The 18,761-nt window shown below is 41.3% G+C and overlaps 1 protein-coding gene across 3 annotated transcripts in view; it reads right to left on the bottom strand.

The window, feature by feature from the left end:
- The window catches only part of LOC105837767 (ecdysone-induced protein 74EF), a 183,147-nt gene that overhangs the window by 149,423 nt on the left and 14,963 nt on the right, over positions 1 to 18,761 (bottom strand). The window contains exon 1 of one of the 3 annotated variants that reach the window (XM_036284004.1): positions 16,043 to 17,379. The exons of 1 other annotated variant lie outside the window; for it this stretch is intronic. The gene's annotated coding sequence lies outside the window, so the exon portion shown is untranslated. Of the gene's footprint in view, positions 1 to 16,042; positions 17,380 to 18,761 lie in introns of those variants that run through there. One more of the 3 variants, XM_036284007.1, reaches the window with a different exon arrangement.

The raw sequence follows: 18,761 nt of genomic DNA on the forward strand, positions 1-18,761 counted from the left end.
AGAAAACCGCGGCTACGACGTACACGATTAACCCAGTGAACGACGTGCCGCATCCGTTGCACTCGTCAATGAGAGGAGATCAGTGTTTCTCGCAAGACACGATTGCGGGTATTAAAGCTCCGTTTTGAAAACTCTTGATTTTAAAATAGCTTCACCCTTGAAAATCCGTAGATTTACCAATAATATTGAATGAAACTTTTATATTAAATATTAAGGATCACGTACAGATTTATAGATTCTACACTATACGAGAGTATAATATATTTTTCTTTCATAGTTTACTTGAAGAGATTAATGTAATAATAACTTTTTATTTAATTAGAAAAATTACATAAAACGTGCAATGAAGAAATATAATAACGTGTAACGGATTCGTTTAGCGTTCTAAGTATACATCGCTATAATAGATTGTATGTTAAATGCGCAGCTTGTCCTAGGCATGGAGCACTTTCTCTTCAGTGCAGCTGCTAAAGGCCAATCTGAGAAGGATGCTGGTTGTTTCATGGTCGTAACATCGGTTAATTAACATATACTAGATAACAACTTTTGCGTGCTTCCTTTCAATCACCTGTGGCACGGTGTTGACAAAAATGTCGAGGTCGCGATGAGTTTTAAATTATAATATATGGCTGCGAAAAAGAGAGTTTTCATAAATTAACCATCGAGAGCACAAATACATGGCAAAACTGCGTCCTTCGTTTGATTTCAAGATTTGACTTTCCTTCAGCGGACTTTTAACTCGGGTGCTAATTAAAACGATTTAAAAAAAAAAAAGCTCAACTTCTTTATCAATTAAACCTTAATACCAACGAATCCGGAAAAAATACCGTGTGCACTTCAGGTTCATCCACTTATGCGCATTTACCCACGAGCATTACGTATTATCGCCGGGAGTCGCGTCGAAATGACATGTCGACCATGGTGCGCCACGTTACACCGCTACTCTTCCGTAATTACAGCTCGCAGCACCATTAATTTTCATATCGTCCCTCCTCCCCCCTTTCTCCTCACCTTCGTGAAAGAGAGCATAGTCGAGCGTACTCTCCAGACCCACAACATGGGAGTATCTCGGCGGTATCACGAAGCCGCGTGTTTCCTCGTTGCTCGCGGCCGTTGTTCCAGCTAATCGCTCTAAAATCATATTTTTTCGCTCGCGAAATCGCGCGCCTTCGCTTCTGCGCCGCGAAAAAGTGCATCTCGTCGGGGCACGGTGAAAGCACGAACCTCCTCCCCTCCCATCCCTCCCTTGCCCCCTAGATCACGAGCTACCAGGGGAACGAACGTGCACTCCCGGGGGGCCCTCTCACTTTCGCTCTCCGGAGAAAGTCCGGCCGCCCCATCGTCGTCGTCGTCGTCGTCGTCGTCGTGGTTCTCTGTTCTTCCTCCCTCCCCCCTTTTATCCTCCCTAGTAAGAGCTTTGTAGGAACTCCGCTTGCCATTGCACTCGCCTTGACGACCAGAACTACGGTATACACTGTGTTGCGAGCTCCCCCCTCCCACCCCTCGCCCGCTCCTCCCAATCTCCCGTCACCCCTCCCGCCACCCGTCCCGCATCCGCGCTCGCGACGGTTGTGCACTTCTTCTGCGGTGTGCTCTCGCGATCCGACGTGGGGTTAATGCACTCCTAGAGCAAACCATAACCTTAGCCGAAGCCCTCGGAGAGGCGCGGGAATCTCGCTACCGACGACAGACGGACGGGCCCAGCGGCGTATTCTCGGGACCGACGTGCATTTATAACCGAATTAGTGCTTCTTTTTAGGAATGGCCGTTAGGCCGCGTTTGATTTAATTAGCCTTCTAATGGCATAACGACGATTTCTCGAAAGAAACTTACTATGTCGCGGCGGAGTCTTTTATCTTTTCCATTTAGCAAAAAATCAGACGCGATCCAACATTTGATACGAACACCGAATGAAATGTGGCTGTCTTGATCTCAACAAAGGTTGCCTTCTAAGATATTAATTTATCATTCCTTGACTCTCAAATGATAAAGTCTTTGACAGTTCGCCTTTGGACTTCGAATTGCGATCTTTGCGCGGTTCTATTTTGCAACCATTTGATGAAAAAAATCTGCACGCTCCCAAGTGTCCGAATTTTATTATTCGACCGATCTGACAATTAGAATCTCAGGTTTTGAGGATATATGGTACGTGCGGCAGATTTCCCATGGCGGAAAGTAAACAGCCGGGTTGCAACGCGAGAACGACCGCGCGTATCAAGGGAAAGTATCTCAGAAACACGTACAATTATCATACGATACCGCGATCGGACACCAAATGGGGCCTTTCGGCGGTGAGGTACACGCGCGCAGAGAGACGCTTTTATATAAAACGGCGTCGTGTAGAGAGATGCGAGTGAGATACGAGTGTGTATTAAGATTCGTGGACGGGGGGACCTTGGCGCGCATTGTTCGTGCGCGATAATTGGCCACGGTTTTGTATGCGTGCTCCCTCGACAGACGGAATAGTTTATCTCTCGTACGTCTCTTTCTCTATCGAACTGACTCCCCCCCCCCCCGCCACCACCACGACTACCCACATACACACACACACACACACACATACCTCTTTCGCACCAGAAGTGATAGACTTTATAGCGGTAGAACGTCGGTCCAGGGCCGACGAGCGAACGCCTTGAAGGCGTAATGACGATCATAGAAGCTCTCGAGGCCGACTCACCGAGACCCAGAGTTTCGCGAAAGCAAGATAGATTTGCGGAGGGGCAGATATATATGAGATGTTTCATAATCACATCAGACATCTACTGGACGAGTTTAAAAAAGATATATGCTGATTACGATAGAGAAATATATTCGTTCTTGCGAATGAAAACACTTTGGCAAACACTTTGTTGAGGTGGGAATCGCGCCGAATAACTAAAGCAAATCTCTCAGTGATGACTGAAAACCTTGTTAAACGTCCAAGACTCGAAATGTTTAATGACGAGCACTGCTAACTCTGCGACAAACGAGAGAAAGCTTTTGCCAAGATAAGATCGATTTTAAATTACGTATGTCGCAGATGTATCGAGATAATTTGCTATTCATGATATGTGCGTATGTTTATAAAAATAAATCTCTTCTTTATTCATGTTGTAGGTTATTCCTGGCATTAACTCATCCGCATAATATTATTAATACTATCAATATAAATAATATAAAAACTTGTATATCATAACAATATGTCAAAAAATTAAGTTATGGTGCAGAAATAAACAAATTTATCTCAGCAAAATGAGTGATAAAAAAATCTTCAGATTAAGTCGAGTTATTAAGAAATTAGCAAAAATCTTTTTGGATGTCTAATTCTGTCGAAGGATGCTTCATCTAAGTTCAGTAATCTTGTTTTTTTTGTAATCGTAAGCGATAATTTTAAATGAGAATCGTTAAGTCAAAGAAACTATTGACTTCGAGTAGCATCGAATCGTGACACGTCGTTTTCGCGACTGTGGATAAGCGTGTCGCGATGTAACTATGGGGAGGTCACCACGGCGAGATTAATCGGACCGATAGGCAGCGGCGCGGAAAATTTTAAATCACGTTGTCCTCGGAATTCGCGCGATAATGGGCATTATCGCGTTTGCCGTGGACCAGCGGAATGCATCGCTCGGGAGCGACGTCGCGGACTGCATCCTTCGACATCTCTTACATCGAAGAAACCCTCCTCCCCCCCCCTCCTTTTCCCCCGCGAGTGATACGCCGCCGTCGCGCAATGTACGTAACGACGTTACGCGAGATAAAATCGCGAATTACAACGTATATTCGCGATAACGAGTACGTCGCGTGCGCGACGCACGCGTTTTAACGACGGCAATTATAGCCCACCGAGTATTTTCGTTTTACCGATGAAAAACGGAACGGCATACACGTGTCTTTCGTAAGAATAAAATATTTCTGTAATGCAGAAATTAACCAACGATCTATGCCATAACGGACAAGCAGAACGTGCAAATATATATGGCACAGTTCAAAATCTTCCATTGTTGATGTAATTAATCATAACAATTGGCAAGTGTGCAAATACGATTCGCTTAAAAGAGATTTTATATCGCGTCACACTTTCATGCATAGATTACGATGATTTTTTATTTATCGATTTGAAAGATTTATGATGCGAATTGTCGGTTACGGCCTTGACGGCTTTTCTCGTTTCATCCATCCAAAGTACGTATCGCGGCACGGGAGATCGCAATTATAATACATTACGATTACGAATTAAGAACCGACTAACGGAACCCGTTCCCCGTCAGCCTCAATTTCCAACGTGCAATCGCCGTGCAATCTCAATCTCCCCGACGCATCAAGTCTCCGACACGAACCTAACACCGCGCGAAGTGTTGAAAATAACCACTCCAGTGTCCCTGACGAGATGGGAATGTTGAGTTCACCGCGAATAGTGCGTTAGCTGTTGCACGACTTCCTACTCGAAGACTCGTACGCACTCTCGCGCGGGCATACGTATTTCACTACGCGTCCGCGCACGTGTGCGTCTACTCCGTACACGTGTGTGCGAAACCAACAACAATAATAAGGTTGAGTCATGCGCGTCAGAGACCTTCGCAAACAGAAGAAGGGCCTTGGTCCGTGCCCCGGGCAAGGCGAGGATCTCCGTCGTGATTGCTCGAACGTGTGCGGCCTCCTCGCAAAATCAATGTCCTTTTTCGGAACTGTAAGAAGGCCTCCGAAAATTTGTGGACCACCACCATCGATCCCTTCCGTCTTCCAGAGCGAAAGAAAGACACAAAAACTAGCTTTACAAAAATTATTAAGAAATTAAGAATTATATGTAGATGGTAATAAAATTATATTGGAACGTTAAAATTATCAAATAAATTTAAAGAAATGATGGATTATAGAATATTTTAAATTAAAAAATAATTAAACGTTACAAATTAAAAGTCAAAGGTTTAGCAACGATTATTCGGTACATTTTCCACATATATATTTTAATTATGATTTTTCCACGAGGTGCTGACTTCACTTTATATTAAATTTACTAAAGTGAATTTTACTCAAAGAAAATCTTGCGATGAAAAAAGGAACGCGTAGGAAACTCACGTAAAGAAATCAGCAATCACGCCCGGCTGGAAGCCAAGGGTCGCCATCTGTTAAAATCCGTGGCCTGGAATTCGCCTGGTTTTTGTCTCTCGCGCGACATTACTCAGAGCGAGTGGCTTTCGTCGCCTTGCCCTTGTAAATAATTTGTGACAAATGCTTTGGCGAGTACGCATTCGTTCTGTTGGCGGTTCGCATACAAAACACGAATGCATCGAAAACCGTGAAATATAAAAAAAAAAAAAAAACTCAGAACATTTATGAAGAACCTCTACTCGAAAGAATAAATACACGATTCTTTTTAAGCACAGATAGTCCTGTATGCATCGTAAGCAAGATAAACGTATCAAGCAGTAATGATAGATTGCCCCAATTATTAAATATTAATATCCTCGTTGCGCTCAGTTTATTTCGATCGTGTCGGAAAACGTTGCGCGGCTAGTAACCCGCGGATTTAACGATCGCACGAGAGGAATTTCTCCTCATCGTTATATTATTTTGAATGCCTATGCGCACAATCGGTTCGTACGCTTAATCACTATGACAAAGCAAGCGACTTCCTTGAAGGCGACGGTCGCTTTTCAATGCGTTCGATGGAGGGGCTTCAATAACGGCGATGCCGTAAGGACGCGTTTTACAATCCGCGTCTCTCCTCGACGGAGGCTGACAACGTCGCGCGTTGAAATCCGCCGCCAGTCATGTTCCCGACTGGTCAACAGTCTGGAATGGACGAGACTAACGTCGACTAGAACGTTGTATACGTACGGGCAGATCGACTCGCCGCATTGTATCCCCACATCACTTGAGGCTAAACTTGGAGGTGCATTACCCGAGTACGCAATTTGAAATTTCGAGGATATGATAATCGATATAATGGCATTCTAAATTTAATTATGCTTTATCATCGAGAAATGCGAATTTGAACAATGCGACGGTTTGTTCTGCTCGGTGTAACACAGTGCTCTAAAGTCAACGAGGTGTTATCTTTATTTTTCGTAAGAAGATCGTAAGAGATTTCAGTATCGCTCGAGGGGAGATGGAATCATCGAAGGTCGTTAACGTCAGCCATTGCGCACTGAGTAATGCAATAATGAAAACGCGCAGCGCGAGAAATTAGGCGAAGCAATGCGCCTTGGAAAATTCCTGCTCGACAAGCACGTGACAAGCATGTGGGAATATCTTTGTATAGCTTCTATAGAGTTTTGAAAAGATATGCACTTCCTGACAATTAAAAATACAATGGGATCCAGCTGAATCCAATTACTTTCTGCGATTATTTTTGGAAATCTTTTTGAAGAAAAACAGATTTAAAAATCAAAAATAATTTATATATTTTAAAATAGAATAAAACTATTAGTCGGTAACAAAGTGGAGAGAAATATTGGGATCTATTGTGCTTTAATGTTTCTTTTTAAATTACGTTGACCAAATTGTATTCTTGAAATTGGGAAAATAATTTATGAATTTTAAAAAATTCTCATATATAATTCCAGTATTATTTTCATAGTTCTAGAGATTGATAAATATTTTTTAAAAAAATTCTACATTTCTAGTATCAAAAATAAAAATAAACTTTTATAAATGTTCGGTAATAAAATTATGAAAAATAATGTTACTATAATTAGAAGGTAATAATACTACACTGTGCTCGTACACTGTGCTAAATTCATAAACGGAGAGAATAATTTGCAATCAATACAATTTAAACCACCTAACTTTAGTTTATTCTTGGTCAATATTATCCATGATTCAGAATTATAATCAAGACAAAGTTTAAAAAAAAATCAGGTAAAAATTTATAGTATATTCTACGACAAATTTGAATAAAAATTTGTTAAGAAAAATTCTTGCTATTATTACACCGCACGCGATTGACAGCCTAAATTAATAGTCACGACAAAGGTATATTTACATATTGATACTGCACGAGAAATTCTAACGAAGGTGAACGAGAATGTAATGGTTTTCAGTCTATGACGCAATCAAGTACGCGCTCGCAATCATTCAGGAATGCTATTAGATGCAGTTAATTCTTCGATGCAGTCAATGAACTTCGATATGCGAAATTATAATCATAATTGCCCAACTTTTTTCCTTTGTAATCACCCATCTTTAAAAACACGCTCCGACTGCTGTCTAGGAATGCGAGACGAGAAAGAGAACGGATGCCGGTAGATTTAATTATCGCCAACTACAGGGGGTCCATAAGCGGGAGCATCGATTAATATCGCGGTGCACATCACCGGCTCCGAAATCCCGTGATTGATCAAGATCCTAAGATCTTGCCCAAGCGCCGTCCGCAACGCGAAACTGTAGCGATTAGATGAGACGATTCAGATCCGTGAGAGCTAATCAATAACAGTCTTGCGGCTATCGAATTGATTGATTGTTTATCATGCGCAGCATTTGTCTCGTGAGAATATCGGTAGTGCAAAAAAAAACATTAATAGCCTAAACACATCAGACACTTCCCTCTCCTTGCGTAAATATACGTTTTATCTGAAGATAAAGTCCAATAGAGTTTTACTTACTGATAAAATATGTCAAATTTATCCAGATACAAATCGACATTTCGCTCAAAGCAAATTGACATGTGACTAATTGAATAACTTCAAACAAAGTTAAAAATTATATCTCAAGTTTTATTACATAAAACGCCTTTAAATTAAAATAGTCAAGATGTAGGGATATACATGTTTTCACGGTTTTGATTTATGACGAAACTATTCCGAGGAATAAACGCGAATGTCGAACATCTTTTTTTCCGCGTCTCTTTTGCATATCCCTAATACGGTGACGTTGTGCAACCGGTTTTGGATCAAGGATCAATGGTCCTCGCGATTCTCTCGCGAGCGTTGGTGTTTTCGAGGCAAGCGCAAGACCGATTAACGACCCTAACCTAATTAGTCGACAGCGGTGAGAGAAAAGAACGAGGAAGAGAGAAATAAAAGGATGAATGTACTCGTGCACGCACGAGTCGGTTGAATTAAAATACTCGCAATTTTCCTTCCTTCCGAGGCAGTTTGAAATAAGAGACGCCAATAATTATGAAGATTTCACAAACATTCTATTTACAAATAAATAAACGCGAATCACAAATATATTATCATTCGTTCAATAGTTAAATATGACTCAAATAATAAATCACTACAAAAATAATGTTGCTTCGCTTCGATATTTGCCAAATAATCATTTATGAAATAATCAAGCGGAATAATCGTAGAATAATCACATTTCTTCTCGCAGGGCTAATTTCTTTCCTTAGGGTTCATAAGAAGAAATGCAAACAAAAACTCATTTGATTGAAACTTGAAGTTCTAATTAAGAATTCAAAGTGTGTATACTTTAACATAATTAAAATTAAATACATCTTAATCGGTGTCTTATTTATAGCGAAATTAAGGTCTAATTAAGAACCTCTCGAAAGTCACTTGGGAGTATTTATTTTCGTTTATCTCTCGCGACCAGTAAAGACTGGTACGGAGGATAACCCACTTATAGCATTTCCTCTTTGCGATTAATTAATTCATTAAAAAACCATAATTATAACATATAGAATTTTAATTACACACAATTATCTTTGTCATCTGAAAGACATTAAATAATACATAGATTTTCTCTGCAGCAGAGTCCGATGATTTCTTTGTAAATTAAATTTTTTAAATGTAGCCGAAATAATTTTAATTGTCGTCAGGAATAATTAACAAAAAATAGATCAAACTAAATCAACTGAATTAAGTTTAAACGTGTAAGTTGTCACAATAATTACGTCGTATCGTTTTTTATTCATTCACGACTTTTTACTTCTATTTTAGTGTTAATCATGCGTTGCTGACTTATACATTTATGTTTTTATACTACTTGAAAAAGGCCCAAAGCCAGTGCCAAAACGTAGTGTAATTATCAATTAATTGTTTCAATAAACATATGCAGTTGAATCAGCTTTCAATAATCTACTTTTTGTTAAATTTTGAAAAGTTCAAAGACCCATTATCAAAATTATTATTGTAAAGTGTTTTAATGATTAGTTGTCTTTATAATTGAGTGTATTAAGTCTTTTTGACGTTCGACATTTTTTCTAACATGAGCAAGCGCTTTTCTCGCGAACGAGGAGAGTTAAGCCGAAGATGGCATAGCTAACATTGGTGCAGCGTCCTTCTGAGTACGCAGCCTTTTGCCTTCATTGCACCGCAACTTCTCGCACTGACAGTGACATTACATATTCACTCCGTACACCGTACACACGGTATATCGCTATCTGACATCACAGCTCGCGGTTGAAATTCGCCTGCGTAGAATTTTCACGTGGTATCACATTTTTTTTTACAGTCAAGCCGAAAGCTAAGCTCGACTGCCATTAAATTCATGTCAATGTTATTCGCGCACTAACGATCTGCCGTTACCTTCGTTTCTCTTGGTGACTCTACTACGTATCGATCCCGCCTATATCTTACTTCACGTCCATGGAAACGCCAATTTGAATGATGATTGATTATTATAAATAAGGCCGTTTTATATACCGCGCAAATGAAAATGAGTCAACTATAATCTCCACTTATGTCTTACTCTCTGGACCGCAAATACGTTCATTAATTACTCTGTAAAATCACGTAAATATTATTGAAAACGGACATCGAGTTCTCTCGACGTTTTGTTTTCCTAATTTTTAAATCTTTTAAATAAAGACACTTCCAGAATGAGACACATGCAGCTCTGAATGCGACATTAACGCGGCGCGGAAAATGACAGGCTCGTTCGAAAAATGAACGATCACATTTATCATCCAAACGCGCGTGATGCGTCTCATTCATTAGCCTCGAACTTGCCTCCGCAAATATTTTCAGTGTGACGATAACGGACAGTGTTTACTCCAAGTATTTCAAAATCCACCGGCATCCTTAAAGCGAAACTTGCACGATCGCGCACGTTGCGCCGCTCCGAAGGTAAACCGCTCCAAGGTAAACTAAAGTCAACCGTGGCTGCAATTGTTTAATCGGTTGCAACAATAACACTCGATTCAGCATAATTTTACGCGTCTTACGTATCGTGTGATATTCAACAAACGCGCAAACACGAGTCGTCACGAGGAACGTGTCCCCATAATCTCAACCCGCGAACAAAACGTAATCGTGCAATGTTCGCTGATAAAAATGCTGAATGTTAAAAATGTTTACTATATAATTGAGCTACTTATCTGAAAATGTATACATGCGAGAATATACATAGCGAAAATATAAATCATCACTTGCACGACCGAGCGATAGTCATACATCCTTGCATGGGAAAAGTCTCGTTCTTGAAACTGTCTCATTTTTTTTTAACCCGATGAATACAAAAAAATGTTTACAATTTACATTTATTTGATAACCGAAATGTGTTTTACGCACTTAATGTAATAGGAAACTTGCGCGTATCTTTAAATCGATTTACCGCGTTATTGTGAAAATTGTAGCGATAAGAAGTAGAGGAAAAAAACTGTTTACACAATTTTTACCAATTCACTATCTATATATGTACATATATTTACATATATTTTACATTTAGATGTTACATAAAGTTTTGTCAACAAACAAAGAAGACCTTTTCGAGGTCTACCTAGGCTGCCATAAATTATTCTATTGCATGTGACAAATGTGAGAGTTCTATTGGCACTGATCATATTCTACACAAAATAATTGTACACGATCAGAATATTCTACACAAACATATTGTACATGGAAAAACCTTGAATTAAAAATTGCATACGGATATTGTATAGAAAAACTGTACACAGTTTTTCTACGCACAATATATCCGTGTGCAATTTTTATTCAAGAATAATTCTTGTGCACAGTTTTTCCACGCACAATTTTTTTGTGTACAATATATTTGTGTAGAATATTCTGATCGTGTACAATTATTTTAGAATACGATCAGTGCCATTCTATTCTATCTTCGTTAAGGTCAAACATCTTTTTAGACGAACGAAATGTATCGAACGAAAATCGTTCGCAAGTTCGCCCTGCCAGCTTCCCGACCACAACTCGCCCTCGCGTTAACAACGCTGCGTTAGCACGAGCAACGTTAATCGCAAAAGTTAAATCCCCCCTCCCCCTTCTAGAGTTATACAAGATCGCCGAAATGAGATCAGGCCGATGCAAAAACTTTCTCCGGTCGGTCCGTGCACCGGTCCTTGACCATGACCGCGTTTCCCATGGTCCCCGGGGCGGCCCGCGCAGGGCGGCCGCTCCGCGCCGCGCCACACCGACGGTTGCATCACGCGCGCGCAGGGCACGCGGCGCCCTGTGCACGCGCGCGTGCGATTACGTCTAGCCGACCGGCCCCCTCAGCGCGAGGAAGATGGGTTCACGCGGTCGGGCAAGGCAGCGGATATTCACCGAAGATGGAGAACGGTGGAAGGAGAGAGGGAGGGAGAGGAGGGACTCCGAACCCGCCAGGAGTCAAGGCCCCGGCCCAATTCGGGTTCGTAGACCCGTGGAGGATAGATCACACGTACGCACGTACACGCACGTGACAACCGTGCACGTATGTGAGCACCACATCGCGCTCGTGCCCTGCCTCCTTTCGCACTTCGCCTTCGTAAGGTCATTTACTTTTACCAACAGCCTTCCTCAAGGTTCGTTCGCGCCTCTTCGACCACGCGTCCTTACGTCTTCGGGGAGCGAGCAGGTGCGTTGTACCGATGGCCCATATTCCGCGTTTTTTTTTTTTTGTTTTTTTTTCAAAACTCACAATCGCGTCGGGTAAACTTTGACTCTCAACATCACCTTAAAAACATAATTTTATCGAGGTATTGTGCTCATGAAAATTTTCAAAATATTTAAGATCTCATATATGCTTATTTTTGTGCTCGTTCCTCGCAAATGTAACGACTTGATCCCCTATTACGCATTACGTATCTCATCGATAAAGCAAGATGTTAAATAAAAATACTGACTGTGACGTATTGTCAACCGTGCGCAACGCTCCAAGGTTAAGCAAGCGTGCTGTCGACGAAAATCACGGCTCACGGTCGAAAAATAATCGTTGCACGATTGATGACAAAAGCGAAAATAATTTTAAGTCCGCGTCACGTGTACTATTACGATCGCGCCGAACGTAAACATAAACGTAGCCAGATGCGCGATCAATTAGATTTATCGATAGGAATGATATGGAAATTGACGAGGATTTAGCTTATTATCATTATATAACAAAACGAAAGAGAAAGGCAACTTTCTAACCGTCCGTTAGCAACATTACAATATCAGCTTATCAGAAAAATAATAATATAAAAATTGCGATTCAAGAGAATTGTGATTTTATGTATAATTTTTCTTTAGCAGGAATTATCCCATTTTCCACTTTATTATTTTATAATATTAAAAGTTTACTCTTATGAAATAATACTTATTTCATGTATTATATATTGCATATTTCATGCATTATATATTGCAATTCAAGTTTCAAAAATAACGTATACAAATAGAATTGTTTTAGCATGCGTGTCACACACCACACACACATCTTTCCACCAATTTATCATTGCGAACGCAAGGTGGACGAGATAAACTCTTCTCTCTTTCCCATGCAACAGAATATATAACAAACACAGAGATACGGCGCGTAGTTCCAATTTGACTGCGCGAAGGTAAACACACAACGATACACGTGGTGGCGTTTCGTTCAGGGACGTGGCGTGACGATGTGACTTCTAACGTGTACGAGGAAATACACCTTGCGCGATCGACGAGCGCTGTCATTAGCTATCAATGCGCGCTACCCGCGCCCGAGCAGGCGCGCGAACGCGGAATAGAATTTGTGAGCGATCGGACTCGACGATGATTAAACATTCACGCGGCGTCGGGTCTTTCAGGGTCGTTCGTGCGTACGCGATGCGTGCACCTTGCTGCCAAGATATATAAAGACGAAAATACGCGGCGGCGAAGCAATGAGTCCGTTTCAATCGCTGCTCTTCCGGAAGAGAAAACAATTTTTTGCGGAAACAACAATAGATTAGAAACGATTTTTATGCAATTCAACTGAAATTTCATTCAGATGGGTGAACAAGCTTTTATTTCGTAAAGAAATAATCTTCTATATATTTAAAAAAAACTGATGAAAAGTTTTCTTAGGTCAACTTTAGTAGACTTTTCAAAATCCGAATTCTTAATTTGAAAAAGAAAACGAGAAACAGAAAGACAAGTTTTTCTTTAATTGTTAAATCTTCTCCAAATCTTTTATTTTCAAGCTTTCAATTATTTTATTCCCTTCAAACGTAAATTCTGCCGCTCTAAGATTTTCTCTCCAATATTCAGAACATTTCGGAAATGATTTTACACAGAGCCGATATTTAATCTTCCGGAATCGACCGTGACGGCACGTTCATGTGGCCTCAAGGCCTCCTGCAGCATGTATACGGGGCCCTTATGGTACGCACCGTCGTAATATTTATCGAACGTCAGTTTTGGCCCTCGGCCCTGGGCGCCACGAAGGTCGCCACGTAATCGCCCGATGAGGAACGAGAGAGGACTGGGAGAGTAAAGTAAAGAATTTTTACATCGCCGTGTGCTATCGCAACTAACACAACAATTTATGTAACTGATTAAAATTCCGTTAAAATGATCTTTTCCAAAAAAAAGGTAAAGTTAATCGTGGCTCCAAATTGTAACGTTACACCATTATTGCAACATGAATAAGAGGCGGTTCTTCACGAAATAATGATCAAAATGGTCTTATAATTTCTCTCCAAACTGAAACCGATTCATGAAAACTTAAAGCCCCGATTCGGCAAAAAAAATTTATTCAATATACCTAACCATACTTGTCAACAAATTTCATTTAAAATTAAAAATCCCATAAATTTCCAAATTAAATTTCCTGAATTACCGTTGAGACAAAAACAGATGAGTGTACACTAATTTATTACGAACCTCTTAACTATATATAGTAGAAAATGTACGAGTCATCTGCGTTGGAGCCAACCGCAAGCGGCGCAAGTGAACCGAGAAGTGGGATCGCTCGAGGGCCGAAAATTATCCTAGGCTGAAAATACCTGTATAAAATATAGTTCGCGTCTTGCGTGTGAGCACGAAAACCGCGCGAGCGGACACGTGAGTTCGTTCCTATCGTTTGTACGAAACTGCAGGGATTCATACGTCATATTTCTTCGCGCTTAATTCGCATATATTTATCAGTCATTATTTACTTATTAATTGTGTATCATAATATATCCGATAAAGTTTAGTTTACATCTCTCGGGGCGAAAAATCAATGCGATAAAGTGAATGTACCATCGAGTGATTTCGGCGATTCCTAACGTAAAATAAACAACTTTGTAGCATGCCGATAAGTATCGCTCACTTCCTCAATCGTATGCGATTACCGTGCACGAGAGTCGTTCATTTTCGCAAATGAACCCGGCCGTTTGCTTTTCGCTTGGCCTTAGTAAAAGCCCATTAAGTAACGCATGGTTCGATTGCTCCGTTTCTAAATCGCCGCGGCCAGCCTTCTTTTGCTATTCTGTGGCGTGTCTGCTACATACAAGCACAACGCGCGCGTGTCCCACGCACGCGAGCAGCGCGTCTCACGTGGGCGAGGCAACTGTCACGGCCGCTCGCTGCTTAAACTTTTGCCCGAGGATACGAATCCTGGAGGCTGTTGGCCGGCAGTTATAACTCGCATACGGAGCATTCGAGAAGTATTAATTTTTTTTAACGCTCTGGCACTTCATTGAGAGAAAAATGTTTAACATTTGTGACTGTAATTGCATATGCAGTAAAATTATTATGATTAGAAGCTTCACTTTTATAGTTATTGTTGCTAATGTTAATAACAATCTTACGTATTTACAGTTTCGCAACTATTAAAACATTTTTATTATAAAGCATGATAATTTTAAATATTAATGTAGTAGAAAAAATATCAAGATATGGATAGTAAAAGTAAAATATTTTTATATAATACAATCACACTTGTAATAAATATAACTATTTTTCAACATTTGCTTCCTGTTTACATAGTAATAATAATTAATAATAGTTATAATTTGCATGATTAAAACAACTCTAAATATATAGTCAACATCAAAAATGGCTATAAATTATAGTTTAATTATATATGGTAATTGCAATTTTTTTTCTCTTAGTGTGCACTTCGTAATTTGGATAGAGTCATTACGATACGATAGGCTATATATTATATTTTATGTTAATAAAGTCCTTACATTTTATGTTAATATATGATAAGCAAAATATAAGCATTCACGTTTTTTTTTATATTCACATTGGATCGCAACCAAAAAGTATATTTTGATCCAAGAAGTGTATTTTGTCCATATTTTTTGTGAAAACAGAAAAAATGACTAACCTCGCATAAATTTGGCTTTGTCGGACACTGAATAACCGATATTGTTAATAATTACCCGATCATTAATTTTAGTGATAAGTTTCCTAATTAAAGTCAATTTTTTTTCTTCAAAAGGTTATTAAAAAATACTAAGTTCCAAAATATCAACTTTCTAAAGTATAATAATATACAACATGCGTTATGTATGAATAAAAGATAAACATCACATTTGTTGAAAGTAAAAGCTAAAATTCAAAGTTTACTTCTAGCTATAATTATCGACACAGTTAACGCAAAATCTTTACAAAATGTCACTCACCTAGTTCTCTATTTTCCGCCTTTTACATATGACATTATAATTCGGCTTTAAATTAAAATGTTATCAAAGTTCACTTAAAATTAGCGTGAATTCAATTTACCTTCAACAAAGCCTAGTTCGCGAAAGAAAACTTTTTAATCGCACGGAACTCGGAAATTATTGGTGCCTGGTCATTTTTCCTCGACAAATATATCAGCAAAATTACGACTACAACATTGGCCCATATTCCCATTTTTATCGATAAATATACCTTTAACCGTTTACATTATACGTACTATACAATTTTAGAAATAAATGTATACGCATTTATGTTAGAATTCGCATTAAAGAAAGGATGCCCCTTACCTGTCGTTCCGTCCTGCTACGCGCGGAACTCAGGAAGAAGGAAGTGAAGCACTAACGTCTCCGGGGCCTGTTTCCCGACACCTGATTCCTTCCGCACTCACTGTATCCACCGAGGCAACGTTCCCTTTCTCGCTCCGCGACTTCTTCCCACCCTCGCGACGATTTTTCTTTCGACGCGCGAGCACGGACACCGATCCGCCGCGATTGTTTATCCGGCACGAGTTGCGACAGTCCATGCGACTTGCATCACGCACGCGGCCACGCGTCCACCCACACGCACGTACGCACGCACGCACGCACGTTCCGTCTCCCTTTCCAGCTCTCTCTCCTCACACAAAAAAAAGGAGCAACGACACCGACTATCGCGTTTGCGAATCTCTATTCTCGTAAAGATCACGCGAATCGGAGAAATCCCGATGTTTGTCTTTTAAATCACTCCGACTAGCGGTATCACGTGCTTACGAAAATGACACGGAGCACGAAAAGTCCGATGCAAAGATCGACAGATCTTAAGATCACCGACGAAATGGTAAAATTCACTTCGAGCACCGTTCGATCTGGTCCGAGTTGAACACTGTCACTTCCACGATACGATAGTCCAAGGAAGCTTTTCACTTTCCGCCGTCGGAACTTTCTTCGTCTCGGTGTGTATGATCCTATAAACGAATTTACGCGACGACCACGTATCCCCGAATTTCGTTGCTAACGCTATTTCAATCCCGTAGCCCACCGATCCGGCAAATGCAGTTTGATCCTACACGTGTCCCCGGTGTCAAACTTTCGAGACAACACATTCACCGACAATCCCTCGTTCTTCCTCGTCCTCCTCACGCCGCTCTCGTGGAGCGCGTAAACAGGCGCGAGACCGCCCTCACTTCCTTATCTTCACTTTTTTTTTATTTCTCTTTTTTTCGACGCTGAGACGAGGAACACGATTCGAGAAGAGCACCACGTAGCAGAACGCACACCAGATAGACAGACAGCAGACAGGACAAGAGCCTCGGTCGTCGAGGAGCGCGCGCGCGCGGAACACTGAACGCGACGCGCGAACGGCGAGTCTCGATCTGCGCCTAGCCTAGCCTGGCCTAGCCAAAGCCGCCACTAAACGCCGCTATCCTAGGGTTAGACACGCTCGCGACACACTCTCCCTCTCTCTCTGTCTTTCGCCCTCGTCCACCCGTTCCCTCCTCGCTCGCCCCAGACAGAGAGAGAGAGAGAGAGAGAGAGAGAGAGATCCTCACGCGTCTCCGTCGCGAACCGCTCGAGTTCTCTCGCTCCCACCACGCAACGCGCTTCTCGCGCGCGCGAAGAATACGCTGCGCCGCGCGCGCGATTCCGATATGCGAGAGGGGCGAGAGAGAGAGGAAGGGGGGGGGAGGGAGGGAGGGAGGGAGGGAGCAAGCGGTGAGACGAGAGGAGGAGGAGGAGGAGGAGGAGAAGGAGGAGGAAGGAGAGAATCGTAAGGCCATAGCCACGGCCATCGAGTCGCACACACGTTGCTGCATACGCGCTGCCCGCGCGCGCGCTTAAGCGCGTAGGTGCGCGACGCGGGCATAAGCGAGTGGCGACCGTTCGATTCCGCGCATCGAAAATCACATATATATCAATCCTTACCGCGTCTAATTACTTAATGCCTTCGTTATTCCAACGAAACGCTTACTCACGGTTGCCTCGCCGTCAAGGCTACGACCGAATCCTCAATGTGTTGCTCGTATCGACACGTTCGTCACGCACATTCCGACGCTGATAATCGGACAAATGTGAGAAACAACGCCACGTATTCTCTAAAGAAAAGAAAATCGTCCCCGAAAGTCGAATTGGCTGAGGAATTTTACGATTACGACGGCGCACGCGGAAGTTCCGGGATACTTGGGTATAATCGTTCAGCGTTATCGCGATAGTTTCGTAATTAAGTCGTAATAATCTTGTAATTGGTTGCATTTTTACGTGACACCGGTATTTTTATTTTCGTCGCGCGAGAGTCTGGCAGGCAGGCAGGCGCGGCTCTCGATGACGCGTTCCGATCCCAAAAGCATGCTAGAAACACGCGAGAAGCACGTGTGTCGCGTTTTCCCCGCGCGCGCAAAGGGTGTTCCGCATATGTAAAATAACGTTCTATATTCCGGCGGCGACGGGAAGAGATAACGCACGCACGTATAAAGTAATACACACGCACGATCCACGGCGCACCGACCGACCACATACACACAACGAGAATGCACCCGGCGGCTAAGCGTAACGCGAGAGGACGTGCCCGACATGCGTTTTCGCCATCTAAATCATCGTCTTTTTTTTTTACGACAACTTTCGATTCGGTCACGATTCACGTACGTTCGAGCTGTTGACTTCGAATATATCATAAATCAGATTTGACCTGTTATACAGATCCAGATCGAGAACTACCTCGAAATGGCAAATACAAAGTAGATTATTCTGTTTCCACCATCGTGGTGGAAATATTTATATAATGATTTGAAATACATTCAAAAGTCTCAACTGCACTTTACACTTACGCTTCTTTGCGGCGAGTTTAATAATAATAGATAGCTATGAAAAAAAAGACAGAAAGAGAGATTTATTATACATGTACGTAGTGTTCGAGTTTTGTTACTTTGTAGATTCACGTCGAAATCTTTAATTTCTTATATGTCGTTTCCAAGTTGTACGTTTCCTTTTTTTTTTTTTTTTTAAATGAAAAACGCATTAGCAAGAAACTCAA

This window comes from Monomorium pharaonis, chromosome 3, assembly GCF_013373865.1.
Source record: "Monomorium pharaonis isolate MP-MQ-018 chromosome 3, ASM1337386v2, whole genome shotgun sequence".
Lineage (NCBI taxonomy): Eukaryota > Metazoa > Arthropoda > Insecta > Hymenoptera > Formicidae > Monomorium > Monomorium pharaonis.